This window comes from Canis lupus, chromosome 13 (genome assembly GCF_003254725.2).
Source record: "Canis lupus dingo isolate Sandy chromosome 13, ASM325472v2, whole genome shotgun sequence".
Classification (NCBI taxonomy): Eukaryota; Metazoa; Chordata; class Mammalia; order Carnivora; family Canidae; genus Canis; species Canis lupus.
The window spans coordinates 9,459,777-9,478,660 of NC_064255.1; the positions used below are offsets into that span (position 1 = coordinate 9,459,777).

Genomic DNA, 18,884 nt, shown 5'->3' on the forward strand with positions numbered 1-18,884 from the left:
CCTGTACCTCAAATCTATCTCAAAGAGATCAACCAACAAAATTCCTTCTGAAGTTCAAAAAAATTAAGTCAATTCAAATCTGTAATAATGTCATCTGGAGCATCTGGGAATTTTAGCAAGAATAGTTTTTGCTCAGAACAAGATGATAAAGAATGAGCAGTATAGAGATAGGTTTAATATAACACTGTACACAAAGCAGATGTTCCAAATGTTGGTTGTTGAGTGAATGAATTGAAAAATTTTAAATAAAGGTGGTTTTGACATGAAGATCAAGAGTTAAACACAACTTTTCAACTTCACTTGTTGTATGTAGAGGAAATATAAGTGTAAAAGCATGACCTCAATAGTCTGAAAGACATGGATTCAAATCCTCAGAATATCACTCGTGTTTTTCAAGTTTTCTCAATCATAAAATATTTTTTTAATCTACAAGAATTTTTTTGAAGATCACATCAGATATTTATAGAGAACTATACCTAACTCACAGTAGGTGCTCAATAAATATTGGTTCTCTCTCCCCTAGTTGTTCTTTTAGCCCTCTTTTAAGCGTGATTTTAATTCCAAGCTTAAATGCTTAGCATGCAAAGGAATAAAAGGAAAATTCTGAGATACATCTTTTGGAGATTCAATTCTAGTGATCCACTCCATATTTATCTTCTATGATTATGTCATTGGATGGACTATACAGCAATGAGCAATGCATTCAAAGGAGTATTGGCAATAATTGATCAATTTATTGATGAATATATAAAGATTTTAACAAATTCATCAAAACTCATGGGATATTTAAATGGTATTACAAAATCTACCTATGAAGTTGTTTTGGGGAAAAAAATCACACAATGGGATCTTCTTATTCCAAGAAAAGAATTCCAGAGAACTAATGTTATGGCTAATGCAAGAAACTATAACATTTAGAGAATTCACCAGTCTGCCTAAAAATCCTATGAAGCTGTCTCTGTTATCCTCAAACATAGATCAAAGTAAGACTTTTCTGTTATGTTCAGTACCTATCTCATAAAGTCAGTACACATTTGGAGTACTAGTTCCTGCCTTATTATCACATGACTTCAGAGCATTGAGCCTAGGGAGGAGTAAGTTGCTATGCAGTTCTACACTGGAAGAGTCTAGGCAATGAAAGGAAACAAATCTTGAGGGCAACGAAAGCTGAATGTAGCCATCCCTCACTATGGCAGGGAATGTGGTTCACAGGAAGAACATAGACAGTAGTCAGCTTAGTGAAACAGCCAAGCAACAGGAACAGGCATTTCACAGAGAACATTACAGGGAACCAAACCTCAAAAGCAACCAAAAGATAAAGATGACTTCAAACAGACTTCAAATAAGCTCTCAGCATAACACAATCCCAGGGCAGATTGTATGGGCCAAAAACCAAACACTGTGGGAGATACAGAAAATCAGCAAACCTAGAAGAATCCAGTTGAAATCAGAACAGACATAACTATTTTGACCACTCTTCTGCTCATTCCCTAGATGAGAAATAACCAAATATTGATATCAGAACCCTACTGAATAGTATTTGACTTATTATCAATATCTTAATTTAAGTTCAAGTATGGCAAATTGTACAGTTCCCATGTCAATGAATAGATTCAAACATTTTCAAAATCTCCTATTATTTTCATACAGTCCCAAGTTAAAGACTTTATTAAACATGGGTGCCTAGACTACAGGAATCCAACTTGACAATTATAGTTAAATATTGTTACCTGGAGTTTGCAAAATTAGATTAGCACCCTTCCTTAAAGACTCTTGTTTCAACAAGGATTTACCAACATGTTGTACTATGATTGTTTGCTTTTGTGCCTGTATTCTCCATATACCATGAGCTTAATGAGAATGTTTATTTGTGTAAATATACATGTGGTATTATTTGGTGCTCCATGAATTTCTTAAACAGTGGTGTGTATGTATATGCATTTCTCTGCATATTGTAGAGATGGGAGTGTGGCCTAAGGTATTTTTTAAAAATGCTTTCCCATTTATTCCTACTATGCACATAGGATCACTTATGAGCTAAATTCATCATGTCCAACACGAGTTTGATTGACTCTTACTCTAAAGAAGATGGGGTGTACGTGACATGATGAGCGCTGGTGTCATACTCATGTTGGTAAATTGACTTTTTAAAAATTTTTAAATTTTTCATTTTTTATATGTATATTTTTTATTGGAGTTCAATTTGCCAACATATAGTATAACACCCAGTGCTCATCCATCCCATCAAGTGCCCCCCTCAGTGCCCATCACCAGTCATCCCATCCCTCCACCCACCTCCCCTTCCACTACCCCTTGCTCATTTCCCAGAGTTAGTCTCTCATGTTTTGTCACCCTCTCTGATTGTTCCCACTCATTTTCTCTCATTTCCCCTATAATCCCTTTCACTATTTTTTTATATTCCTTGTTTGAGTGAAACCATATAATTATTGTCTTTCTCCAATTGACTTACTTCACTCAGTATAAAACCCTCCAGTTCCATCCATGTTGAAGCAAATGGTGGGTATTCATCATTTCTAAGGGCTGAGTAATATTCCATTGTATACATAGACCACATCTTCTTTATCCATTCATCTTTTGATGGACACCGAGGCTCCTTCTGCAGTTTGGCTATTGTGGACATTGCTGCTAGAAACATTGAGGAGCAGGTGTCTCGGCTTTTCACTGTATCTGTTTCTTTGGGGTAAATTCCTAGTAGTGCAATTTCTTGGTCATAGGGTAGCTCTATTTTTAACTCTTTGAGGAAACTCCATGGCCTAAAGTATTATACTGGGAACAGCTATCCTTATCTTTTCATCTTGCCTGTTATAACCCATCAGTCTTCACTTGGTTCCAGAAACATCATACTAATTGTCATGGATTGTATATATCTGAGTGATAAGACCAGTTAGTGAAAAGTAGTAATACCAAAGAGACAAAGGTCAAAAAGTCTGAAGATTCAATGTCATGTGGGTCAGTGGGCCTAATACTCCATGGAAGTTATTCAGAAATTCTGTAATTGAACCATGGTAGCTAGGGTTAGCCTTGTCTGTAGACTGCTATGGTAACTAATTATGGGACCTCATTTATGAGTTTAACATGTCATATGAACCAAAACAACTAGTAGTTGTATGGATTGAACTGGGTTTCAGATAGGCAGGGCCAAGCTGCATGACTCCAGTGGGGCACCACTCACATTGTCATCTATGTGAATTGTGCTCCATGGAATTGTGCAGCGGATAATGTGTGAGTTATGTATGTACTCCGAAGGGAAGGTAGATTTAGATGTGTAGCAGATGCTATCAGTGCCCAACCCATATTACTCAAATGTCTCACTTTGCTCTGCCTGATTTCCAATTTCCAGATAAGCCCAGGGACTTGTCCTCTCCAATCCCATTACCTCAACTGTGAAAAGTGGCATGTAGGAAGTTAATACTTATAGAATAGTTCTTGACCAATAATTCTGGAAGTTGTCATATACACACATGCATATGTGCACACACACACAAATATCATTGATTAATTGCCTTCCATTTCTTGTGTCACCTCTCCACTTTGCTTTCATTATTGCCTATACTTGTCAAGTACTTGTATACTTGACTTGTATACTCTATGACTTCATATAATCTTCTGAGAGATCTGAAACTAAAACAAAGTACAACCTAGATTTGCTTAAAAATTTCCAGAATGTGGTTGCGGCTCTTGTCCCTTTAGAGAAGGCCTCTTCTTTGTCTATTGGAGTTGGAGTAGTGGCCCTGAACAGCTGCCAGGATAGAAATGGACATTCTTGCAAAATGTAACATCAAATCTATCATCTATGCCCATTAAATAAATAATTTAAAATCCTAATTAGAGTCCCCTAATGAGTCACAAGACATCAAATGAATGTTGTTTCTGTTTCTACCGAATATTACAGGCTCTTTAAAGTAATTCTGGTCATAATCTTATTCTGTTTTCAGATACATGGAAGCAAAATGTAAAAAAAAAAAAAAATTAAAAAACTTTTCTGCTAGCCATTTAGAGAATTAAATGGTAGAAAATTTTAAATTTAGAAGAGGTGACACAGAATTTCAGAGGATGTGACACAGCAGTTAAAAATACACTAGGAAATGGTGAGTATGCTTGCATTTATACCAATGGAACATAGACCTAGGCCAATGCTATCCATAGTTGTTAAAAGATACTCATTCCAGAGAATGTCACTCATTTGGAAACGAATGGAAACATGTCATGTTGAATACAGTTTAGTATGGGGAATTATGACAAGGAGGTAATACCGTTCATATTAATTGTATCATAGTAACAAAATAATTTGAAAGTAGAAAGAAAAACAAAAAGGATAGATGGAGAAAATGATAAACTAGCTTTTTAAAAAAGGAGATACAATTGTGACAGACTTGTGTAAAAGGTGGGGGAATATTGAATGTGAAATTCTGAAAGTGTATTCAAAAGGAGAATTATCATAGAGGGGAAGGGAAAGATATCAGGATTGGATAGCAGAAATAATGTTAGAAGTCAGTAAGTTAGGAGAACATATACGGGATACCAAATCTTACTTAAGAATACTTTTGGGGACTTTAAATCAGCTCCTGTCATTCTTTGACTCAAATCTTCCACTGGCTACCAATCTCCCTCAGAATAAAAGCCAAAAATCCTTCCAGTGGAACCCTACCTGATCTTCCCTCTTACTTCTCTATCTTCATCTCCTCTATAACTCTTCTTGTTCATTCATCTCCATATACAATGGCCTTCTTTCTGGACCTCATACATGCTAAGCATTATCTGTCCTATCCCAAGGTCTTGGCGCAGGATATTCCCTCAGCCTATGGGGATATGTACATAGTTCATTCCCTCTTCACCACATCTTTACTCATATGCCACCTTCCCAATTAGGCCTTCTATGATCATCCTGTTTAAAATGTCAACTTTCTCCTGATCATATTGCTGTATTTTCTAAAATAATATTTTTGGCCTTCTAACAAAATGGCCTAATATACTTAACATATAAAATTTATCTTTTATTTAACTCCTCTCCCTGCCCTTCAACTGGAACGTAAGCATGTGGAGGGTTGGAATTCTAAGTTTCTTTTCATTGACATACCTCAATCTGAATGAATGAATGAATGAATGATGACTTGTTGGTTGCTCTGTTAACACCAGCAACTGGCACAAAATAGTTACTGAAAAAATTCAATGAAAGAATCAATGAACCTTTATGGGCTTGACTAGAAAAATCTTATAGATGTTGAAGTAAAATTTCAAATTAACCTTGACTTTGGTCACAGACACGAAAATGTAAATCAAAACACTATTCACAGGCTGATTATTTATTTTCACTACTGGAATTTATAGTTTAATCTTTAGCTGTGAGATATCTCATCATAAATCTCTTAAATCCAGCATCTTACTATCTAGGCTAAATGATATGAATTTTATTTAGGTGACATTTGTGAGATAAATACAGTTTCTAGGAGACAATTTGTGATATGTCTATGGTGATCCAGCCTAGAGGGAAGAGAATATAATCTAGTTTCTCTTCTTTCTACCATGGTTCCAAATAATTAGTCATTCAATCTGTATTTTTATAAATTTTTTTAGTATATATGCTGCTAAAGCAAGCACTATTTTTACAAAATTTTCAGTAAACACAGTGTAAAAATACTGACCTTAACATAAACATAAAAACATAAGAATATTAAGCTTCTTAAATAAAGATTACTTTTAACTGAATAAATTAACATAAAATGCATTATATACATATCAGTGAGCTAGAAGTATGTTAGAAAATTTTCTAAAAAATATTTGAAAATATAGTAGCTTCAATTTAATGTGAAAAAAATATTGATTTTTGGCTGAAGTAGTTTCAAAACAACCTTGGTATTTTGACCTTTTCTGAAACAAATGAATCATGCGCAATTTGACCAGATGACTCTTTTCCAAAAATGGCTCAAACTCTAGCCATGTTTCCACCATTACCTTGTGGCAAGAGGGAATATTGACAAGTAATGACAGTTACTTTGACTCCTTGTTTTTGCCACAAAATACATCTTTCTGTACTGATCAGTATTTTAATTGTACTTGGGCATGAGACTAAATGTGGTTAATTGACCTTGGAGCCATGAGATTGTGTCAGACTACATCTTCCTGTATACTTTTTAATAAGACTTGAATTTAAGGGTATGTTCAGATAGATGAGTTGTGACAAGCTACAGTGATTCAACCTTTGATATTTTGTTTTTACTCTATCACCAGCTTGCAATGGCACCCCAAATTCAGTATGGTCTTGAAATAGATCACTGTAGATATTACTTTGACCATGACCATATCTAGATTTCAAGTAGGAAACCAGTTTTCATGCTGTGTTTCTCCTGGAGAGGGTATCACTTAAGAGAAATGCCTATTTTTACCTCCAGAACAAAACACTAGATAAAATGCATTAATCCTTCTTTACATTTTTCAGGGGAGGATATATTTTCATAAAGAAGAAATTCTTTTTTCCTCCAGTTTTATTGAGAAATGATTGACATACATCACTGTATAAGTTTAAGGTGTACTGCAAGATGATTTGGTTGACACCACAGTAGGTTTTACTTAATATCCATCATGTCATATAGATATTTAATAAAAAGAAAAGAAAAAAATCCCTTCTTCTTTTGATGAGAACTCTTAGGATCAACTCTCTTAACCATTTTTCTACATATCATATAGTAGCATTAACTATAGTAATCATAGCGTACATTATTATATTTCTAGTACTTATCAATCTTATAACTGAAGGCTTGTAAGTTTTGACCATATTCCTCCAGTTTTCCTCTCCTGACCCTCAACTTCTGGTAACCACAAGTCTGATCTCTTTCTATAACCAAAGTTTCGTTTTTTAGATTCCACGTATAAATGAGATCATACACTGTTTGTCTTTCTCTGATTAACTTCTTGGCATGATGCCTTCAAAGTACACCAGTGTTTTCACAAATAGTAGGGTTTCTTCATTTTTATGACTGAATAATATTCTTCACCTATGATGTACTAGAAGTATATGTAGTTGTTTTTATGTCTTGGTTATTGCAAATAATGCTAGTATGAACATGGGGGTGTAGATATATTTTTGAGTTAGTTTTTTCATTTCCTTTGATATATTCCCCAAAGTGGAATTGCTGAAACATATACTAGTTGTATTTTTATTTTTTTGAGGGATCTCCATACTGTTTTCCAAAGTGGTTGTACCAACTTATGATCTGAGAAACAGTACTCAAGCGTTGGTTCCCTTTACTCCACATCTATGCCAGCATTTGTCATCTTTTCTCTGTTTGATGATGGCCATTATAACAGGCATAAGGTGATACCTCATTGCAGTTTTAATTTGTACTAATGACTAGTGATTTTAAGCATCTTTTCATATACTTAATTGGCCTTTTATGTATCTTCTTTGGAAAAAAATGTCTGCTTGGGTACTTTATTCATTTTTTAACTGGATTATGGGTTTTCTTTGCTATTGAGTTGTATGAGTTCTTTGTGTATTTTGGATACTAATCCCTTATCAGATAAATGGTTTACAAGTATTTTTTCCCATTTCATAGGTTGTCTTTCATTTTGGTTTGTGTTTTTTTTTTTTTTTTTTTTTTTGCTGTACAAAAGTTTTTTAGATGGAACTCCACTTGTTAATTTTGATGTTGCTTGTGCTTTAGGTGTGATTTCCAAGAAATCATTACAAAGACCCATGCCAAGGAGCTTTTTTCCTGTTTTTTTTTTTTTTTTCCTAGCAATTTCATGGTTTTAGGTCTCACAGTGAATAACTTTAATTCATTTTGAGTTAATTTTTGTGACTGGTGTTAAGAAAAATTCTTTTAGAATATTAAGTGAAGAATGAAGATGACAAAAACAATAGCTTTCAATTACATAAATATAGTATTAGAAAATTTGGGCTTTGGGGGAACTTAGTTTTATATTAGCATGTCAATTAAAATATCTGGAACATGTTTTCCTATGCTGCTGCTGCTGCTGCTATTATTATTATTATTATCATCATCATCATGCCCATGCCTAGTTTTGTTAGATTCTTTTAAACAAAAGAAGACCACAATTATTGTTAGCTCTACATATAGCCCATATAAGCCAATTATGGGATTACTCTAAAAAAAAAAAAAAAAAGAGAGAAAGAGAGAGAGAGAGAGACCCCAGCCACTCACAGGAGGAACTGAAAGTCACATCCAAAGAAATGTGATCTTAAGCCCAGTGATAAATTTTGAAGAGGCTGGAACAAAGCAAAAGGTGAGGGTGATGAAATGTTCAACCATGTCACTGCTAACCGCCTAAAGAAATGATGGAGACCATGGATGCAAAGATGTTTCAAGGCAATAAAACTTGTTCAAAAAGTAAAAAGTAGTAGAGTCTGCCTAATATAAAACCCCAGAAGCTCATGGCACTAGCACAATATTTTCTTTATAACTGAAGAAGGTGATTTAGAAAAGGACTTTTTAACAAAACAAGTACTGAAGACTTTTTAAAAGTAAGTGTGTTCTAGAATTTCCATTTGCTGTTTTAGAACTACTTCAATACAATTTAATATTTCTCCTTAAATTTATATTTTCTGTAGCACCTTGAGCATGCCAATCACTATTTTGCCAACCACAATACTTTTAGGAATACAATTCCTGAATTTAGAGAGATATTTCTGTAAAATTTATAGAAAAAAAGAAATGTTGCAAAATGTTAACAGTGTTTATCTGTGGGTGAAGAGATCATAAGTAGCTTTTATTTTCTTTTATGTTTCTTTCTATATATTTCAAAATTTCTCATGTCTAGTTATTATTTTCATAATAAAAATTCTGTTAAAAATGACTGCAATTTTCTGGGAGACCAAGAGAAAAGATCACTTGGTTAGTTGGTAGAATTTTAATACTGTGGATGGGTACTAGTACTGAGACTTAGTTATGTGTTCATATGTTGACAGTCTTTGCCTGTGGTTTTTGTTTGTTTGATAGCCCATATGTCTGGGCTAGAAATGACCAGGAATAATTTCACTTGGTTGATGGGAAAAGGCAAATGGCTAAAACCATTAAAATGGTATGGATTACTTCACCCATGCTTATTTGTTAAAGGAAGAGAGAGGGGAATGGAGTGGGAGAACACACTTGGCCTCAGCCAAGTGACTACTAGTTATTAAACCTTTGTAGACGTAATCTTTCTAAGTCTCCCTTCTAATATACTCTTCTTCCATTCATTTCCATACCAATAAATGGCATCTTTTCTCTCACGCTTTGCACCTAGAAATCTAGAAGTCATCTTGACCCATTTTTCTCCTTCATTGCTTAAATCAGTCTTTTTTTTCCTTTTTTTTAATTTTTACTTATTTATGAGAGAGAGAGAGAGAGAGAGAGAGGCAGAGACATAGGCAGAGGGAGAAGCAGGCTCCATGCACCGGGAGCCCGATGTGGGATTCAATCCCGGGTCTCCAGGATCGCGCCCTGGGCCAAAGGCAGGCGCTAAACCGCTGCGCCACCCAGGGATCCCCTTTTTTTTCTTATATCAAAGTCTTCACCAACCATCAACTAATGAATAGATAAACAAAAAGTAATGTATCTATGCAATGGAACATTACTTAGCCATTTAAAAAGGAACAGACTGATCCATGCTACAACATGGATGTACCTTCAAAATACTATGCTAAGTTAAAGAAGCTGGGCATAAAAGATTACATATTATATGGTTTCCTTTGTAAGAAATATCCAAAATAGGCAAATATAGACACATGCCATGAGCTGAGGAGACGAAGGAATGGTGAGTTATTTGGTTTTCTTGGGCTGCCATAGCAAAAAACCACAGGCCAGATGACTTAAACAGGATGGCAGAAATCTATTTTCTCACAGTTCTGGAAGCTAGATGTCTGAGATCAAGGTGCTGGCAGTGTTGATTTCTTCTGAGTTCTGTCTCCTTGACTTGTGGATGGATGTTTTCCCCCTCTGTCTTCATATGGTTTCTTCTTTGTGTAGGTCTATGTCCTTATCTACTCTTCTTATCAGGAAACCAGTCAAGTTGGATTATGGCCCACCTGTATGATCTCATTTTACCCTAATTTCCTCTTTCTAGGCAGTATTTCCAAATACAATCATATTCTAAGATACTTAGGGTTAGAACTTCAACTTATGAATTTTGGGGGCTAGGGTACAGTCACAGTTCAGCAAATAAAGAGGAGTGACTGCTTAATGGGTATAAATCTTTTAGGGTGATGAAAATGTACTGAAACTAGACAGTGGTGGTGGTTGCAGACATTGTGAATGTACTAAATGACATTGAATTGAATACTTAAAATGGTTAAAAATGGCAAATTGTATGTTGTATCTTACCTCAAAAAAAAAAAAGTCATCACCTGGCATATTGATTTCATCTTTTAAAATGAATCACATCAGTGTACATTTGCCATCTCTACCACTCTAGCCAAAGCTACCATTATTTCTTACATGATATATGTCAACAATTTCAAACTACTCGTCTTGTTTCCACCCTTGGTCTGCTCCAATTTGTTCTCTGCCCTGAAGCCAGCTGGGTCTTTTGGAAATGTGGATTCAATTATGTCACTCCCCAGATTAAAACATTTCAGTGATTCCTCATTTTCTTTAGAATCAAATCCAAAGTTTTTGTTTATGGCTACGGGCCCATTATGCTCAGGTCTTTGTCTACATCTCAGCTTTGTTTCTTCTTTGTTTCTTTTCTTCTTCTTTTGTTTCTTTCTTTCCCCACTGTCTAATTTGCTCTAATCTTAACCTGTCTTCTTTTAACTTTTAGCAAGCCAAGATATTTCTTATCTCCAGGCTTCTGCTTATGCTATTCCTTTACCCCTACTGCCCTGCCTTCACTCCTAGCCTACCTAAAGTCTATCATCATTTTTATCTTACCTCAAATATCACTTCCTCAGGGAGATTTTTCTTTGATTTTTCCATCTAAATTATTCTTTTTCATAGCACTCTGTTTCTTTTTTCAAAGTACATAGGACAATTAAAAATTACCTATGTATATTTATCTGTTTAATGTCTATCTCTTCTACCAGATTGTAAGCCTTGTGAGAATCGGAATCATGTGTATTTGATTATTCTCAGCACATGGCACCGCATGCACTACATAGTTGGCATTGGATATTTTTCATTCAAAAATATTATTTAATAAATAAATGAAAAAATTAATAGAATTAGACTAGAACATTTCAAAAGCTTTATCCATCAAATGATGATGTGGTTTATAATTAAATTTTTCCCTTCCTTAATATCAGGGATTGAATATAGAAACTCATATAAACTGACAGACTCTCACATAAATAATCTCACAGTGTTCTACTGTGGCTCTCAAAAACTTCCAGTAATTTACACAGTAAGGACCAACTTCTGCTGAAACAAGGGCAGGACTCAGTAAAGAGATACATAGGCATTAATAAAATAGAGTACATAATAGATTAAATCACAAAAATGAGAAGTTAGTCTTTTGTTTTCTTTGATAAGTATGTTAAAGAAAAAAAGAAGATAAAATAATATAAAAGAAAGAAAACATAGCTACAAATAGTAATGTCAAGAATTCTTGACAGAACACCATGAATAATTTTTTGGTTGAAAGGGAAAAAAAACAAAGAAAATGAATAAGTAAGGAAGTATAAATTATTTCAAATGACTTGAAAAGAGGTAAAAATTGATTACATCAATTATATTAAAATCTATCCCTATAAAAGAGATGAGCTCAAAATTAATTTATAGGCAAATTATGTTTAACTTTTTTTTAAGATTTTTTTTTTAATTTGAAAGAGAAAGAAATAAAGAGAGGGAGCAAAAGCATAGGGAGGGACAGATGGGGTGGTGAGAAGAGAATCTCAAGTAGACTGCACTGAGTGTGGAACTGGATGTGGGGCTCTTTCTCATGACCCTGAGATTATGATCTGAGCCAAAACTCAGAGTCATACACTCAATCGACTGATCCCACTCAGATCTCGGTTTAACTTTTAAAGAAAAGAAAATTGCTCTGTTAAATAATCTTTCTAAAGAATTAAAATGTTGAAAACTTCAAAACTCATTTAATTAAGCTGCATAACCAGAAAATAAAAGAATACAAATATAGGAAAGTATAAATTAATCTCATTTACAAATATGAGTAAAAGTATCTTAAGTTAAAGAGTCAGAAATGAAAACCAGTAATTTTTCAGAGAATTATAAAATTCCTAAATATGATTATTCTAGAAGTGTACTAATGCCTTAGCATTGGGAAATCTATTTATATAATTCAATTGAACTAACAGATTTAGAGAATATTACACAATTATTGTAAAGGGCATTTCTCATGAATCAAAACCATTCTTAATAAAGTCATACTAGGAATAAATAGGTTCTTCCTTAATTTAGTTTTTTAAAAAAATCTGTCAGAAAAACTTAGCAAATATCATAAAGGTGAAACATTAAAAGTGTTCCCACTGAAGTCTTGACCAAAATAAGAATGCTGAAAACTATCATGATTACTAGAACCAGGAGTCCTAAGCAATGCAATAAGGTAAGAAAAGAAAATGAGTTAGAAGTATCGAAACAAGGGACTCAAACTTTTATTATTATAAACAATAGAATTTCAAGAGAAGGAATAGAATGATAATTTTAGTAAAATGAGTTGATACAATGTCAATATACAAAAATCAACATCTTTTCTATGTACAATTAAAAAACTAATTAGAAAACTGAAAGATCTAATACAACGAGAACACAAATTATTAAAATATTCCTGAGTCAACATAGCAGAGTGCATATGACATTTATAGGGGAAATTATATGATTTTACTCAAATATATATAATAAAGCCTAAGTGAAAAAGCCTCAGGATAAGAAAACTCAATAGCATAAATAAGTATGTAAATAAATATATAAATTAAATGCAATATGAACTAAAATCCTAACAAGATTTTTTAAATGATAGTTACAAGTGTCTCTTAAAATTCATCTGAAAGAGAAAACATGCAAGGATGTACTAAAAAGAAAAATTGAGAAAGATAAATAATATAGGTTTAAATTGGGAAGGGTGATTATTCCTTTGTTTTTTATTTTTCCTTAAAGAAGAAAGAATTTTTGCTCCTCCTAGGAGGGAGATATTATTGGAGTACATTTTCTTCCTTGAACTGTTTGAATAATTTCTTTGCAGATCTCACTCTTCCCACAGTTAGGTCCTAAGAACTAGATCTGTAGAGAAGACATAGAAAGCCTCACTTTGGTCCTAAGCCAACCTATGTCCTTTAGCACAATATGTTGGAAGTGTTATATTTTACATGTTTACAAACATGTAGGTTTACAAAAACATACAGACTTATTAAAGGAATGTCCAGGAGGTTATTTTGACAATCATGAAGCTGAGGGGATCTATGTAAGACATTAAACCCCAAACCCATAAAAAAGCTTTTATCTTATAAACAAAAATGAACAATTTCTGGACAATGTGATACAAGAGCCAAATTTAAAGTAACAAACTGGAAGAAAATATTTGCAACAGATAGAGAAAGAGCCATCGGGAGTTCCTACAGCTCAATAAGGAAAAGCAAATATCCTAATAAGAAAAATAAACAATAGTTACAAACTGGCAGTTCTAAAAACATGGCCAGCATACATCTGAAAATATGCTTAAACTCACTAATAGAATTCAAACTGGAAAATTTTCCCCCATCAGATTAGCAAAATTTAAAAAGACTAGTATGCAAACTGGTGCTCTCATGAGCTGTTGGTCAGTATTAAACTTGGTTAAACCTTTTTCAGGTCAACTTGACAATATTTTTTGAATTTAGGATTTACATATTCTTTAACCAACAATTACTTCTGTCTTTAAAAATCCATATTTAATGGGGTGCCTGGGTGCCTCAGTCAGTTGAGCCTCTGGCTCTTGACTTTGGCCCAGGTCGGGAGATTGAGCCCAGAGTCAGGCTCTGTGCTCAGGGGAGTCTGCTGGAGATTTTTCCTCTTCCTTTCCCTCGGCCCCTCCCCCCACTCTCACTCTTGCTCTCTCTCTCTCAAATAAGTAAATAAATCTTAAAATAAAAAAATCCGTGTTTAATGTCTTTGTCCTCTCCCATAGTGATGTCCTTGCTAGATCTCCACCCCTTATTGTTCGCAGCTTGCATGCTCAGTTTCAACCAGGACTGTTCCCAAGGCTGCAACTCAGTTTCTCCTTACCTGTTTAGCCATAGTTTCTCAACAATAGGTGGCTGGGTTAAAAGGAGCTTCCATTCTTAGCCTCCTTGTGTGACATAATCAGAACCCTTTCCCACAACCATCTAGGCATAAGGTGAAAAACTCAACTGCCTGCTGACAGTCGTAAAATAAAAGAAAGTAAAAGAAATGAATGAAGCAAGGAGAGTAGAAGTATGTATGTTAGTAGTAGACTTTGAAAGCAAATTGCAGAACATGTACTCTGGCCAAAGTAATCCATATTTATATGTGAAATATCCTAACCTTTAAGTAGTTCACTAATTTTTTGTTGGTTTACTAAAACAAGGAAATTATAATTTGTGGAAGGCAAAGGAAACATAATTTGACTCATGAGCAATTTATTGATAAACCTCCAATCTAATCGTTTATTTACTCTGGTGTCTCCTAGTGCCCTAACCTACCCACATCCCTTAGATAAGGCCATCACAATTCATTGGAGGCTCTGGAAGTATTCATCTTCTAAAAGCAAAGGGTCTTATTAGGTTGCCTTTCCCAGAATCTCCTTAGCTCCTCTGCAGATGCATACATCTCTCTGTCATGACAATTCTGCATACCAAGGTTATGGAGTGACAGTGAACTGTATTTAATTAAACCTCTAAAGGTCCTGGTACTCTTCTCTCAAACAAGGGTGACTGCTCATCCTTTTATTATAGTCACTCAAGTGACTTGACCAGAACAATGTAAATCTGCTACAACTAAATCTTCCTCCATAAAGAGATGCATATGGTAAATCATGCATTGAAAAAAATTAATGTTCTACTAGTACCCCAACCACATGATGACTATTACAAAAGCCATGCATTTAAAGTGCAGGCAAACAACAAACACAAAATGTGTTCTGCTCAGAGAGAGTTAAGGGATCATAACCTCCAATTTAAAGGCCAAGATTACTTTATCCAGTTTAGAGAGTAAGGCACTGTTTTCATAGAGTAATGAATCACATTTTTTCTGCCCCACAGAATTCTAATGCTGTCCAGTATGGTAAGATAGATGATCCTACTTAAAATTATATTTTACAAAGCAAAACAGATATAACTCAGTAACTGTGCATCTAATTGACTTAATTGCCTCATTTATCACATGACTTAAGTGAGCTGCTGTTTTCTACTCTGCTTCACCCATGTAATTCTTGTAATATAAGAGCTGAGACATGGTGCCAGGCATGAGCGAGAAATCCTCTCTCCTGAGAAAAGATATCAGTGGAGTGATGTTGGCTTTGGGTTCCAGTTTATTGAAAAATCAATGTCCATTTGTGCGACCAACACATATGGCTTTCTTCCAGGCTGATGATGGCTTCGGGAGGCTGACAATCACCTAATGAAGTCAGATCAGCTTACCCAGCACCCAAGTTACAGTTGGCAAAGTGACTTTGTCATTAAAATCCAGTTTATCATTCCTGTTGGTGTTTTTCTTTCCATCTCAGCCCCTCCTATCTGTTTCTCCTGAAGCCATAGTATTGTTTTTCTCTCTGTAGATAACAGACCAATGGCTCCAGTTTTAACGTTTCAAAGGGACTCTGTATGTTTGGTGCTCAAAGGATAAACAACTTTTTCCACAAGTTCGTGTCTGTCATTAAAGGCAGGAAAATACATATATATGTAGATAGTCCAACTCAGTCTTGACTCAGACATTTTTACAAGTCAGAGCTAGGTTTGTAATAGGCTCAATTGAAATGCATCAGATTAGCTGTCTTGGGTAAATCAACAAGGCTAGGTTTGTCTAATGTGTTGATACATTCCAATAAACAGAGTCCAGCTGACATTTTACATGAGGCTTTTAAAAAAACTAATTACCAGTACAGTAATACAATTTCCCCATTATTAAATGGAGTGGCAGTCTAAATTGCAATACTGTTTCTTCCCCCAGTGTTCTCTTTCCCTGGAGAATACATCCAGAGTGATAGTCAGTGGCGTCAGAAGCTCTGGTAAAGTTGGGGTTTTTTCCCCCCGAATCTGCCAAAAGCAACAAATAATTCTGTTAGGAAGTGCCAGCTCAGTCACTTAGCATGATTACTAGGTTCTTACTTGGGCCTGTTACGTGAAGACCTCCCTTTCTATTAGCTAAGAATGTTTTGATTACAGGTAACAAAACTAACTGGTTAATGTTAGAGAAAAAAAGGAAAAAGAAAGATTTCTATATATATAAATGTGCAAGGATGGCAAGCAGTCACAGAATCAATGGGAAGATAAAGAACTAGGCATAAGACTGGATATGAACCAAGGCATTTTTATGCCAAGCGGGAAGAAGCCAAGATCTTTTAGTCCAAATGGTTGGTCTGGAGCTGCTGCTGCATGTAGGGCACCATGGCTGCTTGCTGCTGCTATGAAAGAATCTAAGTGTCTTTATGTCCCTTGCTAAAGAGTCAGAGTCACATGTTGGAGCCTCTGGTTGATTGGGTCAAAACAAGATACTGGAAACAATAGAATATATAGTCATTTGTGCTTACCATTCCTAAAGAGAACAAACATCTAAAAGTTTGCAATCACTATAGTATGTCTGGACTGGTAAGTGGTATAAGCTGGAAGTGATCATGGACATTTGGAAAGATTCAAGCTCACGGCAATCTTGACCAGTGAAGAAGTGAAGACTACTGAGAGAGAGTCATGTTAAGAATTTAGCATAAAGAGGGCAGCCCTGGCACTCAGCGGTTTAGCGCCGCCTTCAGCCCAGGGCCTGATCCTGGAGACCTGGGATCGAGTCCCACATCAGACTCCTTGCATGTAGCCTGCTTCTCCCTCTGCTTGTGTCTCTGCCTCTCTCTCTCTCTCTGTCTGTCATGAATAAATAAATAAAATATTTAAAAAAGAATTTTGCATAAAGAAATATGTAAAATGGTTCCTGTAGGAGGCATAATAAATAGGGAACCAAAAGATAGGATAATAAATTAGTTAGGGAGTAGAGTCTCCAATAAAATCTCAAGGTCAAGATGAAATTTAAACAGGACATAAATTCGCAGTGTTCTGCAGTTGTAGTAAGGCATATCACCAAAGGATTTTAGGATACACACGTGCACACATGCATGTGCATATATACATGATTTCTGTACATATATGGAAATGACTCTTCTTGAATAATATTTTACTGGGCCAATAACAAAACTCCCATATAATCTTTGTTTAAGGCAGTATGTTTGATTCTCCTTCTTTTTTTTTTTTTTTATGATAGTCACAGAGAGAGAAAGAGAGAGAGAGAGAGAGGCAGAGACACAGGCAGAGGGAGAAGCAGGCTCCATGCACCGGGAGCCCGATGTGGGATTCGATCCTGGGTCTCCAGGATCGCGCCCTGGGCCGAAGGCAGGCGCCAAACCTCTGCGCCACCCAGGGATCCCAGTATGTTTGATTCTCATCAACAGATTTACTTTAAAAGCCCTCAAATGGGAAAAGTGAAAAGAATCTGCATTTATTGAGTGTTCATGTTGTTTTAAGTATCTTTCTGTGTCATATCACTTAATCCTCACATCATATCTTCAAGATAAATATGAGCTGCTCAAGTTAAAGATAATAAAGATGAAGTTCAGAGAATGTAGGAGGTTTGCCCGAGGTCACATATAGCAAAAACCTATTTTGTGTGTATATGTATGTAAAACAGTCCTAGACTTACAATTCTTTCCTTCTGGAAACACTCTTATCTAAGTCATTTTGGCTGCTATATCAAAATACCGTAGACTGGATGCTTTAAACAACAAAAATTTATTTTCTCACAATTCTGGAAGCGAGAATTTCAAGATCAGGGGGCCAGCAACTTTCATTCCTGGTGAGGACTCACTTCCTGGCTTTCAGAGGGCTACCATCTTGCTGTGTGTTCACATGATCTGTTCTTGGTGGGAAGAAAAGAGAGAAGGCTTCTGTGTTTCTTCCTCTTCTTATAGGGGCATAAATATCATCATGGGCGATCTACCCTCATTATCTCGTCCAAACCTAGTTACCACCTTACCTCCAAATACTACCATGTTGGGGATTAGGATTTCAACATAGGAATTTTTGGAGGACACAAACATTCACCCCATTAGAACTCTCTTCTGCAGGGTGCCACATTTGCATGGTTATCCATTTCCCTCACTGGTTACTCCTGTTCTGTACCCTTTCTAGCTTTATCCATTTTTATTTGTATTCCTCCCTTATTATTATTCTTGCTATTCCTGGATAATTTTATTCAAGCCCACCTTTAATAACTACTAAGGAACAGATGTCTCATGATTTTATCTCTAGACCACACCTTTAATTTTTAAGTCCAGTTTAATTTACAGCTACCTATTTGATATTACTTATATCCTGCTCTTCCCCTGAACTTATAACCTGCTGTTCCCCCCCCCAAACCCTAACCAACATACACAGATACATGAATATGTACATACATACTTGATCTTTTCTAGAATACTGTGTTACAAGGAATGGCACCACTATGAATCACACTGCAATTTTACGTTTATTGGCATAATTAGTGTCTGTTAGTTTATAGCCAGCCAGCCAAGATATTAATTGTGCATCTACTGTTCCAGTACTATTCAAAATTCGGAGCAAATAACAGTGACTTAGACAAGCAAAGCCCCTTTGTTAAGGATTTATGCTCCAGTGAGGAGATGCAGAGAATAAAAAGTAAACAGGGAGAGGGGATGGAGTGTAATTGAGAGAGCTGCTATAGCTAGGGAAGCCAATTCGGAAAAGATACCAAATG

The 18,884-nt window shown here is 35.3% G+C and overlaps 1 protein-coding gene across 9 annotated transcripts in view; it reads left to right on the forward strand.

The window, feature by feature from the left end:
• Positions 1-18,884, forward strand: part of EMC2 (ER membrane protein complex subunit 2) — a 402,209-nt gene that overhangs the window by 225,783 nt on the left and 157,542 nt on the right. For 3 of the 9 annotated variants that reach the window (XR_007401889.1, XR_007401892.1, XR_007401894.1), the window contains one exon: positions 3,957-4,109. The exons of the other annotated variants lie outside the window; for them this stretch is intronic. The gene's annotated coding sequence lies outside the window, so the exon portion shown is untranslated. The remainder of the gene's footprint in view (positions 1-3,956; positions 4,110-18,884) is intronic. 9 annotated transcript variants of the gene reach the window in all.